Genomic DNA, 15,060 nt, shown 5'->3' on the forward strand with positions numbered 1-15,060 from the left:
ATATAATACTATACGAGATATCTTGTGGCTCAAGGAAAGGCCCAATTGTGGTACGGAGAGTACACACGGGTGGGGATTATTATTATCTTTGAGAATAACATCTACACTATGAAAAGTGCGATTTCTTTGTCTTTTATCTGAGGTACCGCACACACAGAAGGATCTACCGATATCAGCTAAAGAAGTGTAGCGGATATATATTTACAGATCCCAAGTGGGAGCGCCGTGTCCAACTCTTTTTGTATTGACTGTATTTCGGATAGTGTGGTGACTATCTTGTGACAGGGCTGCACCCTTTGTTTAGAGCGCAGGTGTTCTACCTTCTTGTTTGTACAATTATATTATTATCACACTTAATATGACAAATCCTTGTCCCCTTCCAGAATGACACGAGAAATTTGTTCGGGATAAAAGTTCGCGTTTCGTCTTAATAAGAGGGTAGAATTGAGGCTATAAAAGACTCCCCTCCTCACGCCTAATAGTCACCTTTATCACCCCACTAGCCACTTTTGAGGATTTATGAAAACCGGAAGCTTTTCTGGGTCCATTCCCAATATAAAGGCTCCCTGGCTCACTAGGTTACTATCAGCCAGTGAAGGAGCCTGGGAGTTTACTACATTGCGGTGAGTGCATACGTACAAAGTGTACATATTTTGATACTTTGTATGGATCTCTATGATTATCTGCAGAGTTTTACTTTGTAGCACTTGGCATAGCTTTTTGCCTTTGGTCTGCATTGGTAGAAAAATATGATGTATTATTGAGAAATGTATTGTGGCTTTTTTCACTACATTGTGGCCCTTTTCACTACATTGTGGCCCTTTTCACTACATTGTGCTTAAAGAACTTAGTCACTATGGACTGTATACATGAGTGGTGCTGTGTTAAACCCATAAGGGTTTTTAGACTTATGGTCATTTTTAAGCTTTATAAGTTTAATAAAATATTAAATATTTACAGAAGGTCACTTCCGGGCGCGGCATGGAGGAGTGAGCAGCGTCTCCTCACCGCTCCGTCGCACACGCCAGCTCCCTTTGTAGCAACCCTGACGACCACTCGCAGAACCCGCTCCCGCTCTCCCCGTCGACTTACCGGGGACATGGACCACCTCCAGGATCCACAAACAGCCCCCAAAACGGCTGTGGCAGCCCTTCCACAACGCCAAGAGAAAAGGCGTGTGGAACAAAACATGGCGCCGCTGAAGGAAGACGCGCTGGGAACCCCTGCGGCTAAGAAGCCGATACCTGAACTGAAAACATCAGAAACAGGTAAACCGGAGAAACAGGTCACGTTGGGGCAGGCATTATTAACACAAGGGGACTTAATAGCAGCCATACATGCCTCCATGGCACCGTTATTGCAACAGGCTGTTGCTGATATCACGATCCAAATAGATCGGATCACAGATAGGCTGACAGAAGCTGAAACTCTAATCAGCAATAACATGGATGATATCCAAGCATTACAGAAATCAGTTAAAGTGCTGAAAACTGATAATAAACTCCTAACAGAGAGGCTGGAAAACGTGGAAAACAGGGCAAGAAGGAAGAATTTGAGAATTACTGGGATCCCAGAATCCATTAAAGGAGCTCAGCTAGAACCCTTTATCCGCAATACCCTTCTTAAACTACTGAAAATTGAAATGATAGGTCCTGAAATTATAATTGAAAGGGTGCACAGAATGGGAACTGACAACTCCCAAACTGATTCTAGACCAAGAGTTGTGATAATGAAGGTATTAAACTACTTACACAAGCAAACAATCTGGACTGCATCCAGAAAGATTAACCCTATCAAATGGGAGGGTCATACCATCAGAGTGTTTCAGGACTTTTCAAATGAAGTTTCTAAAGCCAGACGTGCTTTCTCAACAGTGTGCTCTGCAATGGTTAAAAATAACTGCAAGTTTTACATGCTATTTCCTGCACGTTTAAGAGTCATTACAGATTCTGGAAACCAGGACTTTACTGATCCTGATGTAGCTGAAAAATTCCTATTACAAAAACGCCTAATCAAGCGAAAGGATGATATCACCGATATTGACACGGACAAAGTGGGGTGAGACTCAGTTTGAAATCATGACGGTGGTAACCGTCGTATGCTTTTTCTTTAGTATTGAGCGGGAAGCGGAAAAAGTGTGAAAAAAAAGTGTATATCTTATAAAAGGTTAAAACAAGTTTACAGTTTGTCATAGAAAAAAAAAAAAAAAAAAAAGGGTCGTCTTTACTATAACTAGTATATTATTACAAAAGAGCTGGTGGAAAGTAGCGATGTGGCTATGCTGCCAGCATTTAACAACAAAATACTCAAAAGTTGTGAGTATTAGTTAGCTTAGGTTAACAACAGTGAGCTATGTTTAGTTTATCAAAAATGTACCGGAGGTCCATACTAACTTGTTCTTGGTTGCTGCATTTAAATGTATGTGTAATTTGTTCACCCTGTCCTGTGTCTTTGTTTCCCTCATGTGTGTCCCTCCCCATTTCTGCTTGCATTGGAGTTCACTGGAAGTACTATGCATATTGTTTAAGATAAATGCATCTCAAGGTTGGTACTCTTAATATTAGAGGTATTCACACACCGTCTAAGAGGCGTAAATTGATGATGTATTTAAATAAACAAAATGTAGACCTGATTTGTTTACAGGAATCACATTTAATGCCAGAGGAAGTCAGGAAGTTGCAAATTTTAGGCTGGGTTGTGTTGGGGTCTGCATCTTTTAATTCAAAGTCCTGCGGAGTAATAACTATGGCTAAAAAATCATTGGGTGTTAAGGTGACATCTAATCTGTCGGATCCAAATGGCAGATATGTTCTCACCTCAATAAAAATTGGAGAACAGGTCTTAAACATAGCCAACATATACGCCCCTACCCAATATAAAAGAACATTCTTTATAGATCTTCTAGCTAAACTTCTTCCCATAGATCCTACCACACTAATATTAGCTGGGGATTTTAACTTAATTTCCTCCATAATTCTTGATAGATCACCCCCATATAGAAAACAAATAACTGCCAAAAATTGGTGTCAAATATATAACAAAAATGCTCAATCTAGTGGACACATGGAGAGCCTTGAATCCAACAGAAAGAGAATTCACCTGCAACTCACTAACACATAACACTTGGTCCCGTATAGACTATGTACTGGTTGCCGAACCTTTATTCCCAAAAATAAAATCAACCATTATCTTTCCGCCCTCACTCTCAGATCATGGATTGATGACAGTAGATATTAAATATATTTACAGACATCACCCGTCAACCCCAATTGGAGGTTTCCATCTCACCTTACTCAATCCAAGGGCCTTCAAGATAAGCTGATAAAAACTTGGCAGCAATACAGTTTAGATAATGCAAATGAAGAAAAAACAAATCCTATGATATTTTGGCAGTCTGCGAAAGCAGTATTAAGAGGTGAGCTAATAGCATATGTAACAAAAATAAAAAAACAGCAAAATTCTAAATACATTGAATTGCAAAAACACCTCTCAGAAGCTTATGAAAATTTTAAAACAACCCAGAATAATACAACAAAAACCGCCTATCAATCGACTAAAGCCCAGTTAGATGATTATCTCCAAATCCAAGGAGATAAATATTTATTTAATGTTAATGCTCGATTTTATAAATATGGGAATAGGGTAGGATCCTTACTCACAAACTTACTTCAAGGCTCCAGACAAAAAGTAGTAGTCCACCCACTGCTTAAAGGAGATGGCACTGTCACTGACTCAGACGAACAAGTTGCAGAGGTCCTAAAGGACTTTTACACCCAACTCTACACGCCTCCACAGACCTCTCTGAATGAATCGAAAGATACCTCATCATCTGACCCTAGATATACTTCACCTATCTCAAATACATTTTGGACATCAATACCCCTCCCCCAAATCCCAGAACATCTCAAATCTACATTAGTCGCCCCCATAACACCGAAGGAGGTGTCAGACTCTATTAGACAGTTGAAGCTTGCGAAGGCGCCAGGCCCGGATGGGTACTCAAATGAGTTTTATAAATTCATGGAACCGCATATACTCAAATCACTAACGGCGTGCTTCAACTGTATAATGGAAAATAACACTCTTCCTAGATATTTCTCAGATGCCATCATAAAAGTATTGCCTAAACCTGGAAGAGATTTGAAACTGGCTGGATCATACCAATCTCTCTGCTAAATGTAGATTATAAGGTATTTACAAAAATTTTAGCAGAGAGATTGAAACCCATTTTGCCTGAAATTATACATCAAGATCAGACCGGTTTTATTACCGGAAGACATTCCGTAACCAATGTCCGTAGAGTTTTGGCGGCAATACAGCAGTCTGATGTCTCCTCTGCGTCGGGTGGGTCCCCCCAAATGGTGGTCACACTCGACGCGGAGAAGGCATTTGATTTAGTCTTATGGCCCCACTTGCTAAAGACCTTACATCAATTCGGATTCCCTTCACAATTTATTTCTATAATAAATACTATATACACAGAACCAAAATCGAAAATTGCATGCAATGGACTTCTTTCACCTAGTTTTCAATTAGGCAGAGGTACCAGGCAGGGATGTCCCTTATCCCCATTGTTATTCGCAATTGTAATAGAACCTTTAGCAGTGGCTATCAGATCATCCCCCCTTATACACGGAATCAAAATAAACACTGAAGAATTAAAAATAGCTCTGTTCGCAGATGACACCCTGATATTTATTTCTAAACCCTCACAATCCTATCCCATCACATCTCATCGATTCATTTGGAGAGGTCTCGGGATATAAGGTGAACTTAACAAAGTCGGAGATAATGCCATTAGGTGGAGCTGATATGTCTAGTTTACGCGGTGTTGACATTCCTTTTACCATTACTAAAACACATTTCAAATACTTGGGGATACAAATAAGCTCTGACCTCTCACAGTTGTATTCGTTAAATTTCTCTCAAACTATAAATAATATTTCAACAAAACTAACAGCTTGGAAAAACCTTCCCGTGTCATTATTAGGCCGATTGGCAATTGTAACTTCAATAATTTTTCCAAAATTTTTTTACTTTATGCAGATGCTCCCCCTGACATTACATCAATCAGATATACCCCGCCTAGAATCCATGTTTTCTAAATTCATTTGGCAAGACAAACGTCCACGAATTGCCAAAATAAAACTTCAAACCCCAAAAGCAAAGGGTGGCCTTGGATCTCCAGACATAAAAAATTACTCATCTGCCATATTCTTTAGGGTACTTATGTAGTAACTGGGCTGCCGATTTTGAAATCGGGTCCATCGCATCGCATCGCACCCGACCAAATCGCATGCGATGCGATGCGATGCGATGCGATGGACCCGATTTTTCCATAGGATTCAATGTTAAAATGGACTGAGTCCATTTTAACATGGAATTCAATGGGAAAAAGGGGTCCTTTTCATACCCCTACTATCCAAGTGGGCATGGAGTTGGATATAAACCTGTGGCGAGCGTAGCGAGCCACCGAGCCCGAAGCGTGGCGAGCGTAGCGAGCCCCGCGAGGGGACACAGAATACCGTCCCCTCGCGGGGCTCGCTTCGCTCGCCACGCTTCGGGCTCGGTGGCTCGCTACGCTCGCCACAGGTTTATATCCAACTCCATGCCCACTTGGATAGTAGGGGTATGAAAAGGACCCCTTTTTCCCATTGAATTCCATGTTAAAATGGACTCAGTCCATTTTAACATTGAATCCTATGGAAAAATCGGGTCATCGCATCGCATCGCATCGCATCGTATGCGATGCGATGCGATATCGCATCGCATCGCATCTGATTGTATGCCTTAACTTAAGGCATACAATCAAAAAATCGGCAGCCCAGATACTACATAAGTACCTTCTTTAGATACATCTCCGACTGGATACTGAGTCAATCCTCATACACTGATTTACAGCTTGAGAGAGCGGTTTTCCACCCATATGCCCCAGGGGCTTTAATCCAGACAAAATCCTCAGACATTCCGAAAGAAATCAAAAATCACATATTATTTAAAGACACCTATAAAATTTGGATAAATATGAACAAAAACTGTAACAGAAACCCTTATATATCCCAATTTATACCATTATGGGGTAACCCGTCCTTTATACCCTCACTAAACAATAATAGATTTAATACCTGGAGAGAAAAAGGACTGGACACTTCCAATAGGATTTTTGATCCTGGAGGCCTAATCCACACATTTGCTGATTTATGCCTAAAATTTGGGTACTTGTGTATTTTGGCGGCGCCCCCGATGTCCGTCGTACGACGAACAGATCGCATCGCATCGCATGCCATGCACCCGATGGCATGCGATGCGATGCGACGCGATTTTGACCCCCTATACGACCAAAAATCGTATAAGCACCCTAAAGGGTGCTTTTGAGCACCCAAATGGGTGCTTACAATGTTAAATGCACCCCCACGCCACCCCCCACTATAAACGTGAACCCGAAGCGTGGCGAGCGCAGCGAGTCCGCGAGGGGCGGCGGTACGCGTCCTACGACCTTTTCATACCCCCACTATCCACGTCGGCGTGGAGTTGAGAATAGAATAGTGTGGCGAGCGCAGCGAGCCACCGAGCCCGAAGCGTGGCGAGCGCAGCGAGCCCCGCGAGGGGACGCGGATACCTTCACAGTTATACGCGTCCCCTCGCGGGCTTCACAGGTGTCCGTGGCGACGCGGACACCTGTGAAGCCCGCGAGGGGACGCGTTTACCTGTGAAGGTATCCGCGTCCCCTCGCGGGGCTCGCTGCGCTCGCCACGCTTCGGGCTCGGTGGCTCGCTGCGCTCGCCACACTATTCTATTCTCAACTCCACGCCGACGTGGATAGTGGGGGTATGAAAAGGTCGTAGGACGCGTACCGCCGCCCCTCGCGGGCTCGCTGCGCTCGCCACGCTTCGGGTTCACGTTTATAGTGGGGGGTGGCGTGGGGGTGCATTTAACATTGTAAGCACCCATTTGGGTGCTTAACATTGTATAAGCACCCATTAGGGTGCTTATACAATGTTTAATCGCATCGCATCGCATCGTATGGCATCGTATGCCATGTACAATGGCATACAATTTCTAAATTGTATGCCATCGTGCACTATCGTACGATATCGCGTCGCATCGCATACCATCGTATGTGTTATGGTATGCGATGCGATGGGCGCCGCCAAAATACACAAGTACCAAAATTTGATATAACCCACACAAACCAGTTCATGTACTTTCAAGTAAGGCACTTCCTGACTTCCATTAATGCTCCGAAACCGGAAATGAATACTAATATTATGATTTCACAGGTTAAATCGATTGATTCACTTTTAAATTTTCTAGTGACAAAAAGATATAAGATAAAGTACTTGTATTTAATTCTACTGAACCAAAAACAGGAGAATCATATACAATGGTCACTTTTATTAGAAAAATGGAAAAAAGACATTCCAGAAATAGAACAAATAGGAGATATTATTGACTTTCAGGAAACATCACTAAAAGCATTGAACTCTGCATATCTCCAAGAAGTCTGTCTCCGAACATTACACAGAGCCTATATAACTCCCGATAGACGAAAATACATGGTTGTCGAAGAGTCCGGAAAATGCTTAAAATGCGGAGCAACAAAAGCAGACTTTGCTCACTGCATGTGGGACTGTTCAAAAATTAAACGGTTCTGGTGGAAATTGCTAAATTTTCTCTCTAATATGTTTGGGGTAAAATTTACCATGGAACCGATAGCATTAATGGGTCTATCATTTCGTTTATGGCCAATGAAGGAAATCAAAAAGGATTCTCTTGGATAAAAAGTACTACTATTAGGGTGTGTCTAACCATCTAGTTAGAGATGTGCTATGTTAATAGAGTATAAAACTAATAAACTCTGAAAGATAATGACATACTTCAACCAGTGAAACTCCATAACTACACTCCTCCCATTTACCATTCCTCTTCCCTTTTCCTTCCCTTGTCCTCCCCTGTCAATTCCATCTCCACCAAATTTCATCCCAACATTCTTCCCTTTTATGTCCATTTGTGTTTTTCCTTGTCTTGCGTCATTTATGTTTAGTTTATAGAATATCTAAAGGTAATAGATAATTAGAATGGTTTAAGACTGGCATATAGGTATTCATTCCCAAATTGGTAGTAATGATTTGATTATAGCATTGGTTTGGGATTGAAAGACTTTAGTTTACAGTGGAGACGACAATCTCATTTAGGATCGCTAGTAAACCCGAGGAACTACCAATTATATTGGCTGTAGTGATCACAATAACTAGCATTATAAATCATTATAATTGATAAGATTGTCTATTATATGTTATAAGCAACGTAGAAATGTGAGTCAATAATGTTGTGATAATATTATGTAATATTACTGTTATCTTTACCATTTTTAATGCCGTCATGTAAACATTTGGTTATATGAAAATTTCAATAAAAATTATTTAAAAAAAAAAAAAAAAATATTTACAGAAGGTCAGCTATGCACATTTAGTGCCACCATCTATTATGACACTTACCGGATTATTAATGAATAGTGATATCCTCTGTCATTAAGTAGAGCTATTGATTATAGGGACTCTTATTACTTTGTTTTTTGGAATCCCATACTTTTTAGGTGATAACTTAAAAAGCGATACGCACACCCGGACCTAACTTCATTTGGCCTATAGGTGTAACCGTTTTAATTACGGTAGGTGTGGATTGTTCTAACACCACTCCCCCTCCTCACTCACCTTCCTTATGTGTATTAATAAATTATAAAAAAATATTAAAATACTGAAAACCGCTCTTTAAAATTGTTATTCCGGGGTGATTTAACCTTTCAGGCCCTGTGAGTCCTTTGGGTAAGGACCCCTAAAAGGACCTTATCCGTACGGAAATATTTGGCTCGTTAAAGCCGGATTGGCTCCTTCTAAAAATCTAGCCTCCCATTGGTATGTAATTCACGTAACCCCTTTTTTTTGTCATTATCCTGCTTGCTCTCTTCCTCATTCATTCATTCATCTTTGTAATATTTGGATTTTTAATACTTCTAGATTTTATCTTGTTTTAAGAAACAGTTGTTGCCTGACAGGCCCATTGTTAAACTTTGTTGGTATGTATACCATGTAAATTTTCAAATATATTTTTCTGATTGTAATGTACATGGTGCATTATAATGCTTTAAGTACGCCCCTTGTTTTTCTTTCTGTACCACTTTTAGTCACACCCCTGAAGAAGTCGTTCTGACGAAACGCGTTGGGTTTCAATAAAGAACTTTTATCCCGAACAAATTTCTCATGTCATTCTGAAAGGGGACAAGGATTTGTCATATTAAGTGTGATTAATAATATTTTAATGACTGCTGTTTAATTGACTAGGTGGTACTAAGTCCAGTGCTCTCCGATAAACCCATCCTCTTTATACATATATATATATATATATATATATATATATATATATAGATGATTAAGGCCCCAGGGTGCCCAGGGTACTTAAGATAAGGGGGGCATTACTAAATAAACACACACATAGCATACATACAGTACACACACAAACACACTTGGGTATGGGTCATTGGGTCGACTTGCCTTAGGTGAACACAAAAGAGTCAAAAGGTCGACACAAGCATTAGGTCGACAGTCAAAAGGTCGACATGTATTTTTCACTTTTATGCCCCAAATGTCAACACTGTTGACATTAAAAAAGTGCACCACTGCGCTTACCATGCTTGGGCTTGGTGCCTGGCTATGCTGGGCGCACTATTATATTATGGCCACCCAATATTAAAAGTGGGTACACTGTCAAAAGGTTGACTTTTTCATGTGCCAACCTGAGGCCTGTCAACCTAATGTATGTCGAACTTAATAGCGACACCCTAACTACCATATTTCTAAACACACACTGCATACATACAACCAAACATACACACATCACTAACCAACAGAGGACACCAGGAGATCAATCACTGCCGGGGCAGGGTCTATGTAAGCACAGCACTGCTGCGGATCCACATGGCTGCTCAGAGGCTCCCTCTGCTGGTGTGTGTGCACTTATCGTGCAGCATGGGACTAGAAGCGCAAGCAATACCCCAGCAAGTGACCCGGCAGCTGGATCACATATGATATTTAATATGCGGTCCTTTTGCATACAATATATCGTATGCAATCTGATTTACTGCTGTCGAAAGCTGTACGATCAGACAGATCTTATGCGCAAGAATGTCCAATCTCCAAATCCGATCCAATGCGCACGGGACCACGCATCAGACCGGAGACAAAACACATACTATTTGCCCTTTTTAATTCGATTTCTTTGACTGATCCATGGGAATCTAGATCTTACAGCAACTATGCTTTAAAGGTGGGGCAGTTACCAACTGACATCGGGAGCCCGACCAGGGGGCGAGTACATTCAGGCCCCTTGACGACTTGCTACACTGGGTGGTGAGAATTCTATTCTCCGTCTAGGAAAATAGCCTGTGTGAGTTGGGATTCTGACTGTTGGGCTACTGACAGTTGGGATTCCGATGACGGTCATTCCAACCATCGTAATCCCTACCGTTGGTGACTCATCCGGCACTCGTTCCAAAGCACCTAGTGGAACAATTGAAACAAGCTATGATTTATACGTTAAAACATGGTGCATGAGAAAACACGATCACAAAAAGACTAATCAAAAATGAATCTAATTAAGAAAAAGCACTAATCCAAATCACTAACCATTCCTAGATTTAGGGTGCAACACGCTTTGTGACTCCATTGTTTAAATAGAAATCACATGGGTTCTGAAATCACTATGGTAATTAACAATAATAAACAGTGGAGACCTAAGTTTTGCCCCATTAAGTTAAGGGGTGTTTCAGACTGAGGCCACCACATTCCTTTTTTCACCCAAATAAGTTTTAACATTAACGTAACGTGATAATGGGTGTTAACACACAAAAGCCATTAAAAGTTCTGTTTTTTTTTTCAGATGTGTAAAATAAAATGACCTGAAAAGAGCTGCTGGTGGGCTCACTTAAGCGTTAATTGAACAGCCCTGGAGCATCAATTAGCCTGTGCTAATTGTGGGAATCTTCAAAAAAACAGGATCATAGTAAGCTTAAAACAGGGATATATATATATATATATATATATAGATAGATAGATAGATAGATATATCTATCTATATATATAGTATGGAAAGAATGAAGGCGGCACTTGAGGTCTGTATATTCAGATTGTTCACATCTGTGCGGTCAACATTAAGTGGCATGTCGACCAAGACAGTCGACATCGATGTTATGCCCCCATTTCATCAATTACTATCGCAGCAGGTACTACTCCGAATCCGGAGACCAACTGCACTGTCCTCAGCATTGCCAAGCTGGCAACAGTCCCGGGCATGTCGACCAAGACGGTCTGGATAGGTGTCAACAGCCCCAGTCCCAGTCCATATGGACTTAGTGGTAAAAACGCACCACACTTGCGGAATATATGTCCCAGATCTGTTCTTGAGTCTGGGTCGTATTCTGGCTTCACTCAGCACTGCCCATATGATGTTTAGTTTTGCGTAAGGCTGCTGTTAGCACTATGTGGTATGTCGACCAATATGGCAGACATCGATGTTACTTCCCTAGGTCACCAGATATACCTGTAGCTAGAAGTGACCCGGACCCCCCTAGATGAATTCGGGGACTGACTGCGCTGATGTTATCATTCCTATGCTGTCAACAGTTCCGGGCGTGTCGACCAACACGGTCCTCACAAATGTCACGCTATCAGGGCAATAGTTATATAATTAACAGCCCTAGACCACATGCCCCACTCCCGCATCTGTTTTTTTAATATTGTGCCAATTGTTATGTTTTAACACACTTTGTTTGTTGTATACACAATTGGCCTAGGAAACCTATGTCGTGCGTTCCTGGCGTAAGAGCTGGAAGTGCTGCACCTGCCGCTTCCTGCCAGACGCCGGGCGCAGGCATGGGGGACGGGTTACCGCAGTAGCTCTCTTACACCCTATAAAGGTAAGAGTCTTAACACCAGTTATGCAATACAGTTAAGTGCTCCCCAACAGTGCGCACAGCAGCCTATCTAGTGATGTATTGAGGGTTTTCCTTTTTCCCTCACAGTGATAGATACAGACAAGAGGTATACATAACTTATGACCAGGCGCTGGTATGTTCAAGGTGTATGGTACTTCTCCGCCGTAGTAATGATAAATATCATGCGGAGGAAAGACAATAATATAGTGAAGTACAGTGGAGTACAACAAACAAAAAATGTAATTGGTACAGAACAGTGTCTGGTAGGTCACATTCAGATCCTCCAGATAAAAACATATATATTTAAAAATTCCAATAAATCAAGGGTATGATAAAAAATCCAAATGAGAGGGGTTTCTTATTGGCTCAACACATGGGGCAATTACCGGAAGGGATGGAACTGATGGCCAGTTCAAATAGCGCATGTGAATCTGTCCCGGGGCAAATCACGAATCATCAGCTTCCCCAAGTTCCGGCACTCTGCTCCAGAGTCAACACCTTGGCCTTGGCGGTGTTGACTCTGGAGCAGAGTGCCGGAACTTGGGGAAGCTGATGATTCGTGATTTGCCCCGGGACAGATTCACATGCGCTATTTGAACTGGCCATCAGTTCCATCCCTTCCGGTAATTGCCCCATGTGTTGAGCCAATAAGAAACCCCTCTCATTTGGATTTTTTATCATACCCTTGATTTATTGGAATTTTTAAATATATATGTTTTTATCTGGAGGATCTGAATGTGACCTACCAGACACTGTTCTGTACCAATTAAATTTTTTGTTTGTTGTACTCCACTGTACTTCACTATATTATTGTCTTTCCTCCGCATGATATTTATCATTACTACGGCGGAGAAGTACCATACACCTTGAACATACCAGCGCCTGGTCATAAGTTATGTATACCTCTTGTCTGTACTTAACACCAGTTAGATTGTTGTCTTCCTGCACCTTGAAAACGGGGGTGTTCCCCGAAACGTCGGACACTGTTTGCACCATTTTACTTTGATGTGAGATAAATTGATCGTTTTTCACTACAAGTCTGCAAGTGCCGCCTTTGTTCTTTCCATACTACAATTCGTATAGGAAGGCACTACAGCACGCAAACCTAAGGGACTGAGTGCTGGTCCGCCCCACAAAGATATCTATCTATCTATCTATCTATCTATCTATCTATCTATATATATATAAAGATTAGGAGGGGCGCTCCATAGTGTATCACACAGACGTTTAATAGAAAGGCAGTAAAAACACATCCAAATGAGGTAACAATGGACTCGTACCAAAGGAAAATCTGCTGTGGGCTGGGTACCACAAGTTTCAAAACATGAATGCCAGGCAACCTCCTACCGCTGATCTGGGGCTCTGCTGGAAACCACGACCTCCCACTGAAATTGGCAGCGTGCCGGGACAACCATGCAAGAACAGACGCGGTGGGGGAGCTGGACAAGGTGAGAGATGCCGTCACAAGCCCCGCCCTAACGCGTTTCGTAATGCAACTTCGTCAGAGGGTGTGGCTTGTGACTGACGGCTCTCCATACTTAACACACTGATCCACCAATCAGAGCACAGAGACGCTGCTATACACCTACTATACGGATAATGAATACAGGTGTTTAAACATACCCGCAGCTGCGATTCCAGCTGGAACCTGTTATGTATAATTATACATTTAAGAAAATCCTTAAAAAACTGGTAATTTACATATAACACATATTTAAAAAAGGAACACATGTCCTACCGCACCAAGTAAACCTGTAAATTGTGCAAAAGAGCAAATATGATCAGCGCTAAAGATCCCTCACTGCGCCTCCGTGCACCCGAAGAGTGCAACAGGTGATGCTATTAAGCATAGAGCCATTTTTTAGAAAACAAAATGGTCAGCCATAATAGGTAGACCTTTACACTGTGCAAAAAATGCGAACATTATATAGCATTAAAAATTACACAGAGCACTTCTAGACACCCAACCAGTGCTACAGGTATTGCAATTTATTTCTTAAATCATTAATATTCCCATAATTTATTGTGCGGGAAATGGAGTTTACAGCGAAAAATAGAGGTTAAAAAACTTTTGACATACAGAACATATAGGGTGTTCAAAGAGAGAAATAGTGTTTTAAAATCACGTTTGAATCCAAGTCGAAAGATGTTAGTTTGATTGCTGTCAGTGATGTTTGTGCAACATAGAATTCTCTCCCTCTGTGTGCAACCGATTATAATAGTATAGACTGCTTCTATTTGTCTGTTGTGTCTATGATATTTTATAGGATTTATGTATATCCAATAAAGATCTCAGACAATATTAGGTGTTTGAATTTGCAGTATATTAAATCAAACCACCATTTGTTGCCATCTATAGGTGGTCTAACAATTACACTGGCTTTATAGGAGAATCTCGTTTGGAAATATCTTTATTAAGTAAGTAATACTTCATGTAAGATAGGTCCACCTGAGCGCACCAGTGCACTTTAACAATAATCTCTTGCAAGTGCACTGATTCATTCAGATGAAATATCTCTGACCCTATGTGTAACCAATTACTCTGCTTCTCACAAGCAATTGGGAAATTATCTTCCCCTTTTTTGACTAAACTTCTGTGTGTCATAAACAAGCCTCACTGTGTACACTACACTGAAAATAAGTGCATTACCATAAAATACCAGTGGATGGCACCAAAGGACCATTTATAAACCAATGGTACCAAATAAATAAAGATATTTCCAAACGAGATTCTCCTATAAAGCCAGTGTAATTGTTAGACCACCTATAGATGGCAACAAATGGTGGTTTGATTTAATATACTGCAAATTCAAACACCTAATATTGTCTGAGATCTTTATTGGATATACATAAATCCTATAAAATATCATAGACACAACAGACAAATAGAAGCAGTCTATACTATTATAATCGGTTGCACACAGAGGGAGAGAATTATATGTTGCACAAACATCACTGACAGCAATCAAACTAACATCTTTCGACTTGGATTCAAACGTGATTTTAAAACACTATTTCTCTCTTTGAACACCCTATATGTTCTGTATGTCAAAAGTTTTTTAACCTCTATT

The 15,060-nt window shown here is 41.0% G+C and overlaps 1 protein-coding gene across 1 annotated transcript in view; it reads right to left on the reverse strand.

Annotated features, from left to right (window-relative positions):
• Positions 1-15,060, reverse strand: part of LYST (lysosomal trafficking regulator) — a 574,932-nt gene that overhangs the window by 152,892 nt on the left and 406,980 nt on the right. The window lies entirely within an intron of this gene.

Source organism: Crinia signifera, chromosome 3, assembly GCF_055691185.1.
Source record: "Crinia signifera chromosome 3, ASM5569118v1, whole genome shotgun sequence".
Taxonomy (NCBI): Eukaryota; Metazoa; Chordata; class Amphibia; order Anura; family Myobatrachidae; genus Crinia; species Crinia signifera.